Consider the following 20,685-nt stretch of genomic DNA (forward strand, 5'->3'; position numbering starts at 1 on the left):
TTTTATATGAAAAACCTCTTTGAAACACTGGTTCAAATAAAATACACTATTAGATTTATTTTCTTCCTTTTAGGAAAATGTGGCTACCAGAAAATGTAAACTTACACATGTGTATCTTGTTAATGCCGCTGATTGAGAATAAAACCACTACCACAGTTTAAAGCCAAATTTGAAGCAAGCTTTAATTAAATACTGGCCAAGTCCATACCCAGTTCCTAGGTTCCTGGGAAATGGCCCTGAGACATATTTGCAGCGACTTAAGAAGGAAAACCCATAATCCATTGCATTTCCTATCAGGTCCAATCGGGGCAAGCATGAGGTACATCCTAACATACCTCCAGCCTACATCCAATCAGGGACAAGCATACATACTGAGATATTTCCTGCCCACGGTAGTTCCAGTCCACATGTGATCAAGCACATCTGGAGCAGATGGGTCAAACAAACTTGTTTAGGGGAGTGAAGAACATGGGGCTTGTTACCTCCCATAAACAATAGTCTCCAGCATTTCAGGAACTTTCTGTCCTTGGGCAAGGGGCTTACATATTAGAGGCATTTTTGTTTCATGGATCTCTAAGGCATAGTAATTAAAATTAAAATGTATCTTTGGCTTTTTACAATCTCCCATTCTGGTTCACTTTGTAGTTTTCCCTGCTCTATATTTTCTGGTTTTGTTTGTTTATTTGTTTCCCAAGAGAGGGTTTCTTCAGGCTGTCATGAAACTTGCTTTGTAGACCAGGCTGGCCTTGAACTCAGAGACCTGCCTGTCTCTGCCTCCTGAGTGCTAGGATTAAAGGCACCACTGTCTGGCCCTGTTCAATATTTTCCTTTGCCCCGGATGGTGAGCAATGGCCCTAGGAGTTGCATGGCACACACCTGCTGGGTGATTGCCTGAGTCACCAGATGACCATGGAAGGAATGGAGACTCATCGTCACGTCCTTACTCACCCAGCTTCACCCCTTGTCCTCAACAAGGGAGCAGAGCTGTCAGAATAAAGCTCTTCAGGAATCTTCTTGGGATCTTGATTTTTTTTTTCTACTGATTCCTTGGCTGGCCACTGATGGACTCAGGGAGCTTCCTTCCTCAGAAGTACAAGTGGCCACTTGTCCCTATGGAGGGACCAGCTGACATATGACCCCGGGGCTGTGCCTTATCCGAAGGCTTCCTTCCGGAGTCAATAATGTTTCTTTAGTATCTATTGGTTTTTGTTTTTGTCTACTAGGTTTCCTTGAAAACTACATCTATATTTAGTCCAGCTACATTTAGACATATCAGCTGTTTTCCATTATTTAGTTGGTGTCTACATTACTCTTCATGGTTTTATCTGCTCGTGCCTTTAATCTACCTATTGATCAGGAACGTCATGTAGTACTTGCAGGGGACAGGCAGCTCCCTTTTTTTCTACCCTTATTCTCACTTTTGCTTGGTGAGATTCACGTCACAAGAATGTCAGTTCCCTCCAATGCCCACTCCTCATCATTTGCTGTATATAAAAACTAGATGGAGGCCAAGCATGGTAGTGTGGCTCTGTAATCCCCAATTCTGGAGACAAGAGCCAGAAACACCACCACAAGTTAAGCCCGGGCTACACAGTGAGTTCCAGGCCAGCTAGGGCTATGTAGTGAACCTCTATACACACACACACACACACACACACACACACATGCACTTCATGAGATTCCTGAGCCACAGATAGTGATTAAAGGTATAAACAGCTAAAAAACATGAAGGATAGACACCAAGAAACTGACTGAAAACAGTTTATACATTTAAATATAGTTGTATTTTTCAAGGAAACGTAGTAGACAAAACACAAAACAAACAAATGGAGAGAGCATCAGTACGAACATCACTGAAAAAAGTGTATATTCAGGCTGGGATAGTGCACTCAGGGAAGGCTTTGCCACACTGGCATAAGGACCTGTGTTTGATTTCCAAGTTCACTTAGAAAGCCAAGGGTCATGCAAGGGGGTATAGGTTTTTAACCCTAGCATTTGGAAAGTAGAGGCAGATGGGTCTCTGTGAGTTCAAGGCCAGTCTAGTCTATATAATAGAGACCCCTTTTCAAAAATAAATAAGCAAACAACCCAGTGTCAAGAGTGATGGTCTAGGCTTATAATCCCGGTGTAGAGAGCTGAAGACAAGTGGATCCCTAGGGCTAGCTGGCCAGCTAGCCTGACCTACTTGATGAGCTCTAGGCTGATGACAGACCTTGTCTCAAAACAAACAAACAAACAGGCAAGCAAAACAAAGTAGATGACTTCTGAGGAACAATGCGACACCAGAGGTTGACCTCTGGCCTCCATGGGCTGACTACACACACACACACACACACACACACACACACATATATATATATATATATATATATATAGAGAACGTGTTCCTTGACATTTTAAACAGAATCATGCTAATTTTTTAATTTTATTTTTGTTTAATTAAATATATTACATCATTTCTCTCTTCCTTTTCCTCCCTCCAAACACTCCCATTGCTCCCTCTCAAGTTCATGGTTTCTTTTTCTTTAATTGTAATTTCTACACACACACACACACACACACACACACACACACACACACACCCCTGTTGGCAAGCAAGAACATAACTATATAAATACAACCTGCTTGGTTCACTTACTGTTAATTGTATGTATATGACTTCAGAGCTGACCACTTGGCATTAGATAACCGATTAGTGGGCTCATCCCTGGGGAAGACTAATTCCATTCTCAGCATCCCTTAGTTGCCTATAGATCTTTGTCTAGGGGTAGTCTCCATGAAATTCCCCCCTTGTCTATTAGTGTCACTCTTGATGAGGTCTTGTTGAAGCAGCCATATTGTTAAGGTTTCATGGCTGTAAGCTTCACAGTCGTTTTTAGGAGACACAATCTCACAGCAGTCTCCTTGGTCCTCTGGTTCTTATAATCTTTCCCCCTGCTCCCAAGATGTTCTCTGCACATCAGTACAGGAGTTGTGTTGTAGAAGCATCATTTGGGGGTCGAGCATCCCACAGTCAGTTGATCTCTGAATTTTGACCAGTTGTGGTTTTCTGTAATGGTCTCCATCTGCAGCAAAGAGAAGATTCTTTGATGAGGAATGAGATCTACACTTATCTGTGGGCATGAAGATAAGTATTTATATACAAGAGAAGTGCCCTTCCAACCCTCCCTTAAATCAAGGAGACACACAAAGTGCATGTGTTGCATTTCAGTTACAATACAAACCTGTTTATTAGCTGTTTACAGATTAATATATGGCCCACTTTCTTTCTCAATTGTAAAATTTTATGTTGCTATTAGTGCCAGGTAATGGATTAAATATACCTATTGACAAATTAATTGCATTCACTTGTACAATACATAAAAGATTTTCCTTTCATTGAACCAGTATAAATTCATTGTCATTAAAACCACAGGACTGGTGTGGCATCCCTTCAGATTTTTACTTATGGGATGAAGTGCTAACTTTGACACAAAATCTATAAAATTCTGTCACACTGTTGTTCGGACACATTAAGATAAAGCTAAAAATATTTCCAAGCTAATACACTGAGAAAATAGAACCATAATTCTGCAACAAATCTTTTGTGTTGGAATTGTGTGTGCATGCATATGCACAAGCACACATGTTTAAAGCAAACCAGTAAAGGAGAGGACAAAATCCTTTGGTTCACTTATGTACTTATGAATGGAAAAATTTATAATGCAAATTTCACTCATTAAAAGACTTAGATACAAATTACAACATTACAGATAACCTTTCATTTCACATGAAGAACTTAGAGACTCAAGTATGAGTACTCCAGATAAATGTTACACAAATTGGAAGCATCTTGAATTGTTAAGTATTAGGATGTTAAAGTAGGTCACACAGTGTGGATTTCTATGTATTGAGGATTACAGACTTATCACAGCATAGTAAATGGTGAGAGCATTGCAAAATATTTCTGAAAATTAAAGACCATTGTTACTACCAAATCAACAACTATTTCATGTATATTTTACCTTTGTTATTTTTGAAGCATTATGTCATTAGTGATCAAATAGCTATATTATGCCTTTTCTTTTTGAAGCAGAATGTTTTCTTAATTTTCCATCACTGTGACCATTACCTGAGGGAATAACTTAGAAGGAGGGAATGTTCATTTTGGCATACATCTTCAGAGGTTTCTATCCACAGTTGTGTAGAACCTTTCCTGGGAGCTTCCATTAAGACCAAACGTGTCAGGAAATGCATGGTGGAGTAAAGCTGCTGAGCTTGTAGCCACTGGTGGGTCAACAACAGACAGAAAATAGAAAGCAGCAAGGGACAAGAGCATACCTCCAGTCACCACTTCCTCCAACCAGGTCCCGCCTCCTCAGGTTTTCACCACATCCCAACAATGTCATCAAGTTATGAACCAACAATAGGTCTGCCCATTGGTGATGTTTGACCTCTCATGATCCAACCATTTCTCAAAAGCCCATTGACTGACAAAAAGCCTTTATCATATAGTCTTTGTGTGATATTTTAATCCAAACTATTATAGTTACAAATGTGGGTTGTGGAAGCCAGGAGGGGACATGTAAATGTCAATATCCAAGCTCCTTCCTGGATCCTCACTCAGTTTTCTACATAGTTAGGGGTACAGTTACTCTATTTTTAATACTACTTTAAAAAGTATTTTTAATCTAAGATTTGCTTTTATCTAATGAAGTTCAAAGAATGAGATACCTCTGAGGCTGAGTTATTATTTGTGAAAGAGTTGCATTTTGAGCATTGTCCTAAGTACTCTATCTGCATTGACTCATTGAATCTTCAAACTCTGTGATAATATAGAGATATTTACATAAGACTGACTGTGCCAAGTTGTTCCTCTTACATATTTACATTCATCTACCCATCACCACTACCTTACTGTCGTCAACCCCATTTTATACATAGCATCTGAGTCATGAAAGGCTGAGTTGTTGGCCCAGCATACCTCAGGCTGAGAAGTGGCAGAGCTGGGATGCTGTGGTACTCCACTGCCTTTGTACACTGACCACATCCTTTCCAATAGGTGAGGAAACTGAGATGTGGGAAGGCTACGTAAATTCACCAGCAAGTGGGTAGGGAAGGCTAACATTCAGATTTCAAAAAACCTAAATTAATTCTTCTGATTATTATGATTGTGGCTAATGCCTCCCCATACACACAAATACAACATGAAACTTATTATCTTAACTGTTGTTATAGGTTCAGTTCAGTAGTGTTAAATACATCTACATTGTTGGAAAACAGTTCTACTAAGTTTTTGCATTGAGCAAATGTGACACTCTATGACCATTTAACTTCCCTTTTCCAGCTCCCCACAGCCCATAGGAACCATATTCTACTTCCCTTTCTACTTCTAAGATGGACAACTCTAGAGACTCCACACAAGGGGGATTATACAGCATTTGTTTTGTTTTGGTTTTTTTTTGGTTTTTTTGACAGGTTTCTTTTACTTTGCTTTCTGAGTCATTGTAGTATTGGCTCAACTCACAGAGATCCACCTGCCTCTGCTCCAATGCTGGATTAGGGTGCGCCACCACCCGGTTACAGCATTTGGTTTTTTATGACTGGTTTATTTCATTTAGCATGATGTCCTCAAGATTGATTCATATTGTATGTGGCCTGGGTCTGAATCTATTTCCTTTTAAAGATGAAGAATATTCTATTATATCTATACATAAATCCAAGTATCTTTGACCTAAACCCATGGTGTTGACTTTTACAGCTTTCTGTTATGTCTTCTAGATTCTTCTCTCACATGGTACCATTTATATCCCTCATGGATACTTGTAGTGAGTATTTCTCTGTCCCACCAGCCAGCTCCCAAATCACAACATGGAGACTTATTATTAATTATGAAAAGCTTGGCCAATAGCTTAGGCTTGTTTCTAAATAGCGCATATAATCTAAATTACCCCATTTCTATTAATTTACTTTCTGTCTTGTGGTTTTATTATCTTGTCTCTACTGTGCTCATCTTGCTTGCTCTGCATCTCATAACATCTCTGCCCTTCTTCTTCCAGCATCCTTCTGTGCCTTTAAATTCTGCCTAGCTATTGGCTGTTCAGCTTTTTATTAAACCAATCACAGTGACATATCTTTACACAGTGTAATCAGGTATCTCACAACAGATACCAAATAGCATTGATCATTATTAGTGTTAGAGAGTGTTTTCACATGTTTGCCCTCTAACACATATGAAGCATGCTCTATCACATATGGCCTTCTATATTTAGCATCTCCTTAGAGTGTAGTGATATTGTGTTCCCCAAAATATTGTGCACCCTAACAAACCTATCTGGGGCCAGAGAACAGAACAGCCACTAGATACAGAGGCCAGAAAATGGTGGCACATACACCCTTAATCCTAGCATTCCTAAGGCAAAGATCCATCCAGATCTCTGTGAATTCAAAGCCACACTGAGTGTCCCTCACCTAGATAGTGGGCTCCAAAAAGCCAGCTCATGCACCTGGGATGGATCCTGATCCTACTGCCAGGGGGCACCCCTTAAGCAGATCAAACTGCACAACTGTCTCACTTATGCAGAGGGCCCAGTCCAGTCCCATGGAGGCTCCAAGCGCTTGGTCTAAAGTTCATGAATTCCTACTAGTTTCCCAGACAGCATCTTTAAACATGAATTCAAAGCCACCTCTTTGAGATTTACTCATATGCTTGAGTATCTTGAATGAAGCATACAAGTTAATAAACTTCTAATTGTTTGTTTGTTTGTTTGTTTGAGACAGGGTTTCTCGGTATAGTTTTAGTGCCTGTCCTGGATCTTGCTCTGTAGACCAGGCTGGCCTCGAACTCACAGAGATCCACCTGGCTCTGCCTCCCAAGTGCTGAGTTTAAAGGTGTGTGCCACCGCCGCCCTAAACTTCTAAACTGTTTTCCTTTCATTAATAATTTTTTTTTAGATGGGATTTCTCTGTATATCCCTGGCTGTTCTGAAACTCACTCTGTAGACCAACCAGACTGGCCTCAAACTCACAGAGACCCACCTCCTCTGCCTCCCAAGTGCTGGGATTAAAGGTGTGTGCCACTACCACCTGGCCATTTTTTTTTTTCAAATAGGAGCCCATCCCAGCAAAGAACTATGGAGGGGAGAGAGAAAACTCTTTCCGTCACAATGTAAAATGGTTCAGCCACTCAAGAAAGTGGTTTATTACCTTCTTGAAAAGTTAAACATAAAGCCAGGCATGGTGGCACATGCCTTCAATTCCAGCACTTAGAAGGCAGAGACAGATTTCTGTGAGTTGGTGCCAGCGTGCTCTACAGAGTTAATTCCAGGACAGCCAGGGCAATACAGAGAAACTCTGTCTCAAAAGAGAGAGGACAGGAGGAGGGGGGAGGAGGAGGAGGAGGAGGAGGAGGAGGAGAAGAAGAAGAAGAAGAAGAAGAAGAAGAAGAAGAAGAAGAAGAAGAAGAAGAAGTTGTTAAGCATGCACTTAACAGAATAAATCAGTAACTGCTCTCTGACATTTACTTTCAAGAAAAACACATTTTTGCAAACCCTGTTGTGTGGGAGATGTAAAGAAACATCTATTAACCCTAGGTAGGCACTGACACCCCAAAGAATGGCTCCCATCCAAGACCAGCTTGGTGAACCAGTGAGTTAATTGGGGTTACTTACAGGGGCACTGATGACTCCCAGGCACCTGCTTTGCTGAAAGCCCTGCCCAGTATGGGTGCTGACTCATGGAGGCTGCATCACTATAGTTACACATCCAGCCAGCCTTCTGCCTCCTCTACACCCTAGCACATACACCAGACTGCTGGAACCTGTGGGGTGGGTAGGAGGGGGTAAATAGCCGGATCTCAGGCAAGAGCCTGATGACCTCCTGGCCACTCATCCTTCTATGAGGAAATAGTAATAGTCCTGATCCTACGAGGGTGATCACAGTTGCTCTGATTCAAGGTGGTAGAGGGTCTTGTCATGCCCGGCAGAGTTCTGCTCCAGATATTTATAGTCAAGGCTCGTGGCAGCTTTGGGATGAAGAACCAACAGTAGGAAACAGCTCTCCAGTGAGTGCACAGTTAAGCTGTAACCAGGCTATACCACAGAGCACTGCTCAGCCATAAACCAGATGGAGGCAGCAATACACGCAACCGGAATCCATCAAGGTAATTAGTGTGCGTAGCAAAAGCTAATCCCCAGGGTTAGCTAATGTACATCCCATTTATGTAATGTGATGGTTAGTAATGATCGTTACCACCTGAAGATCTAGAATTACGGAGGACAAACCTCTGGGCATGTATGTGTAGGAGGGAATTGTGACAGCTGAGATGAGAGTTCCACCCTAACCACAGGCAGCACCAGTCCACGGGTTAGAGTCCACTGAATAAAAGGGAAAGGGATCATGAGCACTAGCGTTCATCTCTCGTGGCTTTCTTCCTGTGGATGCAACGTTACCTGCTGCCCCAAACTCCTTCACTCGTGACTTTCTCATCAAGATGTATCACGTACTCTTTCACTGCGAGCCAAAATAAGCCTTCCCTTCCTTAAGTTCTTTTGGCAGGTTATCTTATCATCTCAATGAGAAAAGTCACTAATAAGTATACAGTTTTGTAATAGCAAGATTGTAATTATGGTGAACAGGTCAGCAATGACCAGGGGTCGTGGATGTGGGTGTGTAACAGGCAGTGGGAGGCAACTCTGTGGGGATGGGGTAACTGTAGACAAGTTTGCAGAGAAGTGCATGCACACCACGTGTTATAGGGTGATGGAAATTGAATACGCTGTCCAGAGTACACGAGTCTCCGGATTCTCGTATTGACATTGTCTTACAAGTCTTGAAAAATGTTAATTTTTAAAACTTTTAAGTTTTAAAGTTATGTGCATATGTCTGTGCCTCTGTGTGGGAAGAAGGTGTCAGATGCCCTGGACCTGGAGTTACAGGTAGTTGTGAACCACTTGATGTGTGTACTGAGAACTGAACTCTGGTCCACTGCTTGAGCAGTATACACTCTTAACCACTAAGTCATAAAATATTTTAACAATGAAGGGTAGTAGACATATGTACTTGCTTATTTATTACAACTTCTTTTGAATGTATATTTAAAAAATAAAACATTTTTAAAAACTGTACTTGAGCCAGGTGGTGGTGGTGGCGGCGGCGGCGGTGGTGGCAGCGGTGGTGGCGCACACCTTTAATCCCAGCACTCAGGAGGCAGAGCCAGGCAGGGCTCTGTGAGTTTGAGACCAGCCTGAGCTAACAGAGTGAGATCCAGGACAGGTTCCACAGCTGCACAGAGAAACCCTGTCTCAAAAAACAAAAAACAAACAAACAAATAAAAACCCTATACTTGAGCATAAAACCAATTTTGTTGTCCTTTTTACTCTCTTCTCCTCTTCCTTTTTGCAGACAACAGCTCAGTATGTAGCCCAGGCTGGCCTCGAGTATCTCCAATGCTAGGGTCACGAGCATGGGCCCTCATGCTCGCTCTTACAATATTCTGTAATATAAAAGTCACCTCAGGATGTATACCCTTAAGTATTTTACACAGAATTCTGATTTGTTGCATTGGGTATATCTGCTCCACCATCGGATTCCTGTGTTCTGTTGCTGAATATGTGGTTATGGTATGTTAGCTATGCACCAGGCTAGGGTTTCTCAGACTTTTCCTCAAGGCGTTTAAGTGTGGTAAGTAGTACTGGATTGACTGGTTTCACCCTTGTGGTTGCTTTGGTAAAAGTTCCATGTTGAGTCTTGCTAGAGCACATCTAAACCCTATGATTCTATACGCCTTGGGTGGTGGAGAGTTATCAGCCTTGTTCATAACTATCACTTACTGACTTTGTCTTTTGATGTACTTTCCACAGTGGCCAATGTGTCCCATAGACTTACGGTGAGTACGTGAAGCAGTAGCGGTCATTTAGAATTGCAGTTTTTATTTATATTTATGATGGGGGAGGGCACGTAGGCTATGGCGCACATGCGGAGGTCAGAGGACAACTTGCAAGAATCAGCTCTCTCCTTCTACCACGTGGGTCTCAGGGATCAAATCCAAGCCATCAGACTTGGTGGCAAGCGCCTTTGCTCACTGAGCCATCTCATCAGCCCTGAAATGTAACCTTTTAAAAGCATAAAATGCACACAATGCCGTATTAATCTCCTTTTCTGCACTTTTCTTGCATCTGTTACCTTATTTAGAGCTCGCTCACAATAAAAGGGTTCCAGTGAACACGCTCCCTTTCTTTTAGAACATAAGCAGCAGAGGCCACTTTTCAGAGTAAATGTTCCCTGCACATTGTTATTCTAGCAATGCTGTCTTGCTTCAGCCCTCTAAATCTCTTCCCTTGGGCTTTTCTGTTCCATAGTATACCACTCTGACTGAGCTCAGCTGAGGAAATCACCCATCCTTTAAGCTTAGCGTTTATTTACCTGGATACATTTCTACTTACTTATCTACTTGTCTAAATACTCTATTTGTCGTCAAAATGGGGCTGAGGATGCCAATTAGCGTTGGGTGCTAACTCAGGAAAGCTACATAAACCGCAGTTCCTAGTCCAGCCAGCTTTCCATCTCCTGCTCTCCCACAAATCTGTCTCCCAGGAGCACAAGCAGCTGTGAGTAGGAGCAAGTGGTGACTGAGTGTCAGGGGAGGGTCTGATGACTTCTCCGCACACATGAGGCTCTCAGTTCCATCGCCAACACTCCGGAACGTCAAAACCGAACAAACAAAAAGGTAGTCAGCACAAACGGAAACAATGACAGTATTTTTTTTTTAAATTTATATCCTTTATATCATTGCTTCATTATTTCATCTCCAACAGAAGCGAGGATTCAGAGGACAGCACCTGTCTACACTGTGGTGAATTGTCACCACTTTTTGGAAAGCCCCTTGGCAACAGATATATACAAAGCCTTTAAAATGTTCATACCAGGGACCATGAGATGACTCATTGGTAAAAGCATTTACAGTGCAAGCCTGACCACCTGAATTCAATCCCCAGGGACCCACATGGTGGGAAGAGAGAACTGGCTTCCAAACGTTGTCCTCTGATCCCTTCACATGAACCATAGGGTGTGTGTATTCACCCATACATCATTTATGCACACACCACACACTAGTAAGTAAATCAAGTAAAATGTTCTTGCCATTTAATCAGTCACTTCACATCTGGACTTCAGTCTACAGTTAGCTAATTAATCAATTACTCTGTGGTTATGTTATACTTTTAAGAGCTTATCCCAAGTGACATCTGCTATAGCAAATTTCTAAAGAAACAACTGGAAACTCAGTTCACTGTTTACAGAATATATTCCAATATTAAATTGATCATAATGTTTTAGTTGGATTATGATTTGTTTTATGTATTTGTCTTAGCTACTGCTCTGTTGCTGTGGTAAAATATCAAAATCAAGGCGACTTAAGAAAGAGCTTATTTTGGTTTATGGTTCAAGAGGACTAAGAATCCACCATAGCAAGGAGATGTGGCAGGAAGTTACATGCCTGAGAACAGGAGCAAGAGCTGAGAGATTACATCCTCCACTGCAAACAGGAAGTAGGGAAAGGGAGGTGCAAGTTGCTCAAGTCTTTTGGCTCCAATGCAACCAGAACAGTGAGCTTGCTCAGAACAAAAGAACTGTGCTTCCTAGAAACACAGGTCATGTCTTTTTCAACTCTGCTCAGGAAACTGATAAGAACAGTAGCTTCTCTTACATCCAATGCACTGTACTTGCTGGGAACAGATGCGAGTTGTATTTCCACTGTGTATATGAATGGGAACCCACCTCCCACTCCACCCCAAGTTACATCTTCCTCCAGCAAAGCTAGACTGCCTAAACCTTCCCAAACAGTGCCACCATCTGAGGCAAATGTTCAAATCCCCAAGACTATGGGGGACGTTTTCATTTAAACCACGACAGCATTTTTAAAAATGTGCTGACTCTGTTGGGACCATGAAATTGGTTTAATTAATATCGATATCTTCCAAAGAACCTAACACTTAACAGATGCTTTGAATACATGTTATTAACATATTTAAGCTTCTCTAATGTTTGTCATGAATCAGTGCTATGGAGAATGACAAAAGGAAAAAATTAGATGTTCTAAATTTAAATACAAGGGCATGAGGGGATGATGTCGAGAAGAAAGTAGACGCTAGATTAATCAGCAGCTGCCAACAAAACCAACAAAGTTAGTTGTCAAATCCAGCTCTCACAAATGCAAAGTTGGGTTAGTTTTCAAATCCAGCTCTCACAAACGCAAAGCTCATGCTATACCACTGAGCCATACCTCCAGACCACATTTCCTCTTCCCAAATGTGGTACACTGCTGACCCTGTTACACCTAGCCTGTTAGGTGCCTTGAGGAAAGAAAGAAACAATACTTATGGGTTCCAAAGATTTTATTAAATCACCACATAATCATGTCACTGATGGATCAGGGCTGCAGGTCAAGGACTCGGGAAACTTCTTTTTCCTGACAGCCCTGAGCAGGCACAGATGTGAGGTTTATAAGCACAAAATTTACAAACATTTATTGCCAAGTAACAGTTACAGTTTCCATCAATCAGGATTTAGAAATTAGGGGCTCCCTTGAACATTCCATCATTGTCGACCAATATACAATGCAAGCTTTTCAGTCCAACCAATCAGATCCATTTGTTCCTTGTGTTGTTGAGAACAGTCATGATGTTTCTAGAGAACTAAAGATGCATAGCAATTATTTCTATGGTTTAGGGAGGAGGTTGATCAGCCATTGGAAAGTTCTCAGCTCCCCTAGGGCTTGGGAACTGAACTTTATTTCACCCTGCAGGTAAAATAGAGTCTGAAGTAAAAATGGCAGTAGTCAGGCCGAGGTGCTTTTGCCTGCTCCCTTCAATACCCTGACTTAAATGCCATAGAGCAGATCACCAGGGCCATTGATTCCCATTTCTCCTACACTCCCTGTCCTCTTAACTCCAAGAAATCTGGAAGTAACAATTTATCTTCCTGATGAACTGCCCTCCTGTGCCAAAGTCCTTCACCATTTATCAATAGACAACTGTTATGGAACTCTGTCCTCTGAGCATAATGTGGCATTGATGCCTTGAAATCAAAGCAGCTTCAATTACGCACATATGAGCCTCATAAGTCCGAGCCAACCAACCAACACCCCCATGGAAGGGTAAAGAGCTCAGAGACAGACGCATGAGGGACTGAAGAGGAGAGGCTTACAAGGCAGCCCCTGGGCAGCTCAAAGGGTGGCTCACGGGCCCTGCCCCTTCCAGAGGATGTGTAGGTAGTTAACAATCGGCGGGAAGATATGAGAAGGTGGAGGTTATTCTGTGGTTGTGTGCTGCTCCTGCATTGTCCAGGGTTCTGTAAGTACTGCCACTGAAACTCACCGGTCCTTAAAGCTGAACTTGGGTGGAATTATTTCTTTGGACTGTCACTGATGCCCTATCTGGAGTGAATAAATACTGTTCGCATCTCACCAGGAAAAATCACATGACACTTGATGCTTGAATAAGGACAAAAGATGCATTTGGGAGAAGCAATTGCATTCTCCCCAGTATGAGATATGCGACTGAAGCTAAACCATCTGAGGGAGGGGCACCCTTCCCCACATGGTACAGAATTTCAGGCTTTCTTGCCATAGTAACAATTGCATTGTTCCTGCCATGGGTGATAACACATGGAAGTGGTGCTGTATTTTATGAAGGTAGAGTGTCTTTGGGGGTAATCTCAGGTGGTCATTTTCTTCTATGTGATATAGAGTGCCATACCTCCTTAATGAATGGGGTCTACCTCATGAGTATAGGAGCACTACCAAAAATGGCTGATGGATTAGGGACTATATTGCAGCCCTTGAAAGTAGCATTATGAAACAGGATTGGTATCAGTTGTGTGACTTTTGAGGTGGGTAATGATGATTTAGGCTCTGTTGTCCACCCAGAAAGAACTTGCTCTCATGAGGGAGGAATTATTTTAAGAGAGACATGCAGATGCTGTCTTCTTCACTGGCTTATGAATTGTCAGGAATTGTGGAGGGCAGAAGGGGAGGACAACATGGAGATGTTGGCTTATCATTTTCCACAGCTAGCAGGATATAAAAGAAGGAGAATGTAAGATAGAGCTCTATGCTAATGAGCCTCTCCTGGGATCCAAAAACTTGGAACCTATGGGAAGACTCCGATAATGACGAGAAAGAAAATGTGGTAAAATGATAAAAGCTATCTCTCAAGTCTGACATCATCGACAGGAAAAGAAAATTCATGATTCAACATGCAGAAGAGAGTCTTAAAATAATGTCCCAAAGCAAGAAACTACAAAAGTCAGGAAATAATCATCATTTTAATTGTTTGGGGGGGCATTTTAAATAAGCAATGAAAGAGTCTCCCACAGTCTGGCTCATAAGGCTGTGGGACATGGGATTGGGTAAATTGGTCCAAATGCTGTAGAAGTAGAAAAAGCGAATACATTCTGTCTTGTGTCATTGTGTCCTTGAGACAAAGGTGGTATAACCTGAGGCAACACAAGGGAAATCAGTCCATGATGGACAGATTCATGTGAGTCACTAGGAAGGCTTGGTTATCACAATGAGGTCCCCATGAAGACCAGGGACTGGAAGACAATAGGGGAGGAAATCATTAGTGAGGGAACTGGGTATGAGCGAGCCGATGCTTGATGCCCAGTCCTGACAGAACGATGTTCACAGGATAGGCAAAGGGGGTTGATTCAGCACGGACTTTGCGACTGATATCAGACTTTAGTGGCTTGTCTGAGTCCCATGGTGGGTCATCATCTCCATGAGGGAGGAAAGGATCTGTCAGATCTAAATAATTTTGTCCAGTATGTAAATCTGATTCACAAAATGCTGAGACCACCAAGAGAAAATGAGAGAAGGTCAAAGTTGGCAAAGATCGCTTGAAGGCAAATGTAGCAAGATTTTTGTCAAGCAGAGTTCTTAGGGAAAAAAATTAACAGAAAGCCAAATGCCGTATGGGCAAGCCTCCAGAAGTCTTCAAAGCCTGAGATGCAGCTCACTGAAGATGTGTATGGCATTAACCCCAGTGAAAAGATTAAGCTTGACCCACAGCTGAGCAATTATCTCCCCAGAGGGTATAGCTTATGTTTCTCCTCTGCAAGGAGGTGTACTGTGGGTAGAGATTGTTCACCTAGCCTTGATGAAAGGAAGCAGGCCAACAGCGCTGACGTGGAGACTGATGTGGAGTTATGTACAGGAGCACAATAAATTATGGCAGCTACAGCCCTGAAGAGACTCCCTCCACCCAAGCAACTGAGATGCTCATGAGCCATCCTTCAGACCTTCTCCAGCCACCCAGGGAGCACTCCACTGCTTTCTGTGAGGGAATGTTAGCCAGTCTAATCTGGTGAGGGTCTCCTGGGGGTAGTTACAGCCCTCTGGTCTTAAGACAACAACTATGTTATGAAGAGAGCCCAGAGTTCTTTAATACCCTACCTCTTCCTCCAGTTCTTACATTCACCCTTTCTTTCCCCTCTTACCTCTGTTATCTGAGCCTTGGGGGTGATGGTGATATAAATTTATGGTTATTTTCTCCAATTTAAGGATGAGAATTGGGCTGTTATGCCACAAAAATAGCCACTTGTTTTCAAGTCTCCATGATAACCGTTGTTCATTGTAGCTGCCCATAATTTTCCTGTGCTCCCTGTACATAACTCCACATCGTGATCCTGTAAGTAACTCCAATAAACTAATTGGTTAACTTAAGCTAGGTTTAGACTTGGTTTGAATAATTTCTTTGGTCTTCTGTTGGTGCCTCTGGGGGGGGGTGCATTAATAGATGTTCATTCATATCTCCCCAAAAAAATATTGTAACAGTAATGTGGGTTCAATATAAGCAACACATGCTTCAGCAAACCTTACAAAAACACTCTTGGCTCTAGGTCCAGCATCAATTTTTTTTCTCTTACTACTATCTAGTCTCACCCTAGGACCTGGTCCATTTTCTGGTATCATTAACAACTCGTTAAACTTATTTCAGATGCCCTGTGTCTCAAGAGTTCTAGATTTTAAAAAAAGACATCAACTTATTTCAGGATCTCAAAATACTCCTCGAAGGTAGACTCTTCTTTCTTCAAGTGTACACTGTAGCTGAGAAATAACCCGCAGAGGATGAGGAACTTGCCCCAGGCCACACTGCTTGTAAGCAGTGAGTCAGGTGGGATGCTAGGTAATCTCAATCTTGACCCTTGACTCTTATGTGGACATTATGTGAGTAGCAACTTGCAAGGTGTTCACGAACAGTTAAAGTCTTTTTCTGCATCTATTGAGATGATCATGTGATTTTTATCTTTCAATCCATTTATATAATGTATTGTATTTGTTGAGTTACGTATGTTGAAACAAGGCTGCATTTCTAGGATAAAGCCCAACTAATTCAATTTGCTCATATTTTATTGAGGATTTTGTACCTGCACCTTACTCAACCATAACACTACCAAAAAACTGATACAGAATATCTATTAGTCTAGAATTTGTGTGTTATTGTTGCTGTGTCTTTACTTGGTTTGCATATCAGAGTAACACTAGCTTCACAGAACAAATTTGGACATGCTCCTTCAGTTCAAAAGGGTTGGTTGTAGTTCTTTGAACATCTGGTAGAATGCTGGTGAATCCACCTGGGCATGAGGCTTTGTTTTTTGTTTTTGTTTTTTTTGTTTTTCCAGTCGGAATACTTTTTATTACTGTTCTAATCAACTCCTTTGCTACAGGTCAGTTTAGGTTGTTGCTCTCTTCTTGGTTTAACTTTGGTAGTTTGGGTAAATTAAGAAATTCATCTGTTTCTTTTGGATTCTCCAGCTAAATGGAGTACAGATTTTTTCAAAGTATTCCCTTAAAATATTCTGTATCTCTTTGGTGTGTGCTGTAGTAATGTTCATCATTCTTTTCTGACTCTCTTAATTTGGACCATCTGATTTCTTTCATTTGATGAGTTGTTCCAATGGTCTGTCAATCTTATTTGCTCAAAGACCCAGCTTTTAGATTAATTGATTATTTGTATTGTTTTCCTTGTTTTGTTTATGTACCATTAATTTCTGGGTTTTTGGTTGTTATTATCATTTCTTTCAGTCTACTGGTTTAGGTTTAATTTGTTCTTGTTTTTCCAAATTCTTGAGTTGCATCATGAAGTCATGGATTGTGCTTTTTCTGGTTTCTTAATGTGGACAATTAGGGATTGCAAATTCCTTTTTAGGATTGCTCTGAATTTGTCCCAGGGGTTTTATTGTGCTGTGTTTTCATTTTCATTTAGTTCCAGGAATATTTTTATTTCTTCCTTGATTTCTTCTTTGACCCATTCCTCATTCAGTAATTAATGAGTTGCTTAATCTCCATGAATTCATACACTTACTGGAGTTTTGTTTGCTGTCAATTTTGTTTATTGCTTTATGGGAAGATAGGATACATGCAATTGTTTCAACTTTTCTGTGTATGTTAAGGTTTGTTTTGTGTCCAAGCATGTGGTCTACTTTAGAGAATCTTCCATGGGCTGCTTGTTAGAATGTGCATTCTTTGTCATTTGTGTAGAATTTTCTGTAGATATGTTAGGTCCATTTGATGTAAGTTACCATTTAATTCTGAGGTTTCTCTGTTTATTTTTTGTTCAGATGACCTATGGATTGGGGGAAGTGGGGAATTAAAGTCATATCGTATTATTGATTTGTGTTAATCTGTGTTTTTAATTCTATGAGTGTTTTTTTTTTTTTAATGAAATTGAACCCAGCAGAGTTTGGTGCATATATGTTTAGTGTTGAAATATTTTCCTGATTAATTGATCCCTTGGTTAAAATGAAGTGTCCTTTGTCTCTTCTGATTAGTTTTAGGTTGAAGTCTATTTTGTCGGATATTAGAATTGCAAACCCTGCTTTCTTCTTCTTCTTCTTCTTCTTCTTCTTCTTCTTCTTCTTCTTCTTCTTCTTCTTCTTCTTCTTCTTCTTCTTCTTCTTCTTCTTCTTCTCCTTCTTCTTTTTGAGACAAGGTTTCTCTGTGTTGCTTTGCGCCTTTCCTGGAACTCTCTTTGGAGACCAGGCTGGCCTCGAACTCACAGAGATCCACCTGCCTCTGCCTCCCGAGTGCTGGTATTAAAGGCATGTGCCACCACCGCCCGGCCTCCTGCTTTCTTCTTAATCCCCTTGCTTGGAATACTTTTTCCATCCTTCAAATTTAAGGTGGTGTCTATCTTTAAAATTAGGATGTGTTTCTTGTAGACAACAGAAAGATGGGCCTTTTTTTCCTTAATCCATTCTGCTAATGTATGTCTTTTGATTGAAGTATTGAGGACATTAATACTTAGAGTTATTATTGAAAGGTGTGTGTGTGTGTGTGTGTGTGTGTGTGTGTGTGTGTGTGTGTGTGTGATTATACTTATTTGTTAATATTTGTGTTCTTAGGCATGCTTCATATTTCATTAATTATTGTTTTGTTTTTTCTCTTCCTAGAGTCTCTTTTCTATGATATTCCTCTCTTCATTTAGAAGTATTGCTTCCAATATTCTGTTTAGCATCAATTTTGTTTTGTTTTTTTTATTATATACAAACTTTTTAGGCTGTTTAGATCATGTGAACTTTTTCTTTTTCTTTTCTTTTTTTTTTTTTAATGCTGTGTCTTAGGGTTTCTACTGCTGTGAAGAGACACCATGACCATGGAAACTCCTATAAAGAAAACATTTCATTGAGGTGGTGGCTTACAGTTCAGAGATTCAGTCCATTATCATCATGGTGGGGAGCAGGGCAACATGCAGGCAGACACAGTGCTGGTTACGTCTTGATCAGAAGGCAACAGGAAGTGGACTGAGTATCACAGAGTAAAACTGAAGCAAAAGTGATCCCAAAGACCACACCCACTCCAACAAAGCCACACTTCCCAATGGTGCCACTCCCTATGAGATTATGGGGACCAGTTACATCCAAACTACCACAGCCTGGCAGATAGTTTTGCTGAATGCAGTGGTTGAGGTTGGCAGGACATGGAGTGTATTGTCCCAGGCTCCTCTGACTTTCATAGTTTCTATTGAGAAATCATGTGTTATTCTGAAGGGTTTTCCTTTATATGTGACCTGTGCTTCCCCCCACCCTTTCAGCTTTCATTTTTTTTTTCTTTGTTCTGTATGTTTAGTGTTTTAACTAGGATATCCTTAGAGAGTTTCTGTTCTGCTCTTGTCTATTTAGGGTTCTGTGTTCTTGGAGTATCTAGATGGGTATATCTTTAGGGAAGTTTTCCTCTATGATCTTGTTATCACCTTGCTTTTTAATATCTCCCAGAATTGTGGTAGCGTTACTCATGGTGGGCTGAATCCTCCCAAATCATAAAGAAAATGCACCACAGACTTGTCTACAGGCCAGTCTGATGGAGGCATGTCCTCAGTTGAGGTTCCCTTTTCCCAGATGACACTGACTTGTGTCAAGTTGACAAAAAGTAACCAGTACAGTGTATTACATCATAAGGCTTAATATAGCAAAAAGCACTTGAGAGGATTTTAAATAACAGAAATGGATTTTCACACAGAACGCGAGCCTATGAATCTGAAACCAGGTTGTCATCAGCTGCTTCCTTCCAGGGGCTTTGAGGGAAAATCTGTTCCTTTTCTTTCAGGTCTTCTGGTAGCTGGTGCCACAATCATTGACATTTTTTTTGTCTTGTGGATGTAGTTTCCCCAGGGAAAATTATGCCTCTGTAGTAATAGGGCATCTTTCGCTGAGTGTCTTCTCATGATCTTCTATAAGTTACAGGCCACATTAGTTATTGGATTTAGGTCCAACACTAACCCAGTATAATCTTATTTTAGTTGACATCCACAAAGACTTTTTTTTTCTAATAAGTTTATATCTCCAGCTTCTGTGTTGATATGCATTTGAGAAGGCAATCCTCCTCTTCTCCCCTTCTCTCTCTCTTCTCTGTTCCTCTCTATTCTCTTTTCTTTCCTAACCACCCCCAGTCCTAAGAGTAGAACCCAGGATGCTATGCATGCTAGACCACTGAGCTACAGCCTCACTTTATTCTTCCTATTGTTTAGGATAATATGGGGAAAAATATTTCTAACAATTTCAGGCACAAAGCGACCTGGTCTCATGGTCTACTCACTAGATCAAGAATTTTCAGCCTGGGCTGGAGTCTTGTCCCTCCATGCTTACCACATGACTTTGGGTGACTGGCTTGAATGTTTTAGTCATGAGTTGTCACACTTGTACAAAAAGAAAACTGTAGTTAAGACCTCAACTGTCTCTGGCATCAAGGCACACTTTCTGAGAAGCCCAGGGTAAGTAATCTCATGGGAGAAGTATGGCGTTTGATGGTCGTTTTCCCCTCAGTGGGCTGGAGGGGAGCGGAAGGGAGTGGCAGAAATCAGAACTCATGTGTGCCCTTCCAGAATAACCCAGGAACAAGTCTGTGGCTGAGGCAAGACCTGGGATTTTTCCGTGTGATGAAGTTAGCCAGTTAAGAGTCTGAAACAATTGTGGGGATCAGGAAGTAGGGGCAACTGAGTGGAAGTAGAGAAAAATCCACATGGGAACAAAAGTGACCCAAGGAGAGGTTTGTCCATTGTTCTGAGTTGGGCTGTTCACCCATAGAGCTAAGGGCATCCTCCCAACACAAAAGGCACTTCTTCTATTTGTTTCCTTACCCTTCAGTAGCACTTAGGACCTGTCAATGACCCCATGTAGGTGATACTGGTAGAAGTGGAGAATAGGATGCTG

The sequence above is a fragment of the Peromyscus leucopus genome, chromosome 19, assembly GCF_004664715.2.
Source record: "Peromyscus leucopus breed LL Stock chromosome 19, UCI_PerLeu_2.1, whole genome shotgun sequence".
Taxonomy (NCBI): domain Eukaryota; kingdom Metazoa; phylum Chordata; class Mammalia; order Rodentia; family Cricetidae; genus Peromyscus; species Peromyscus leucopus.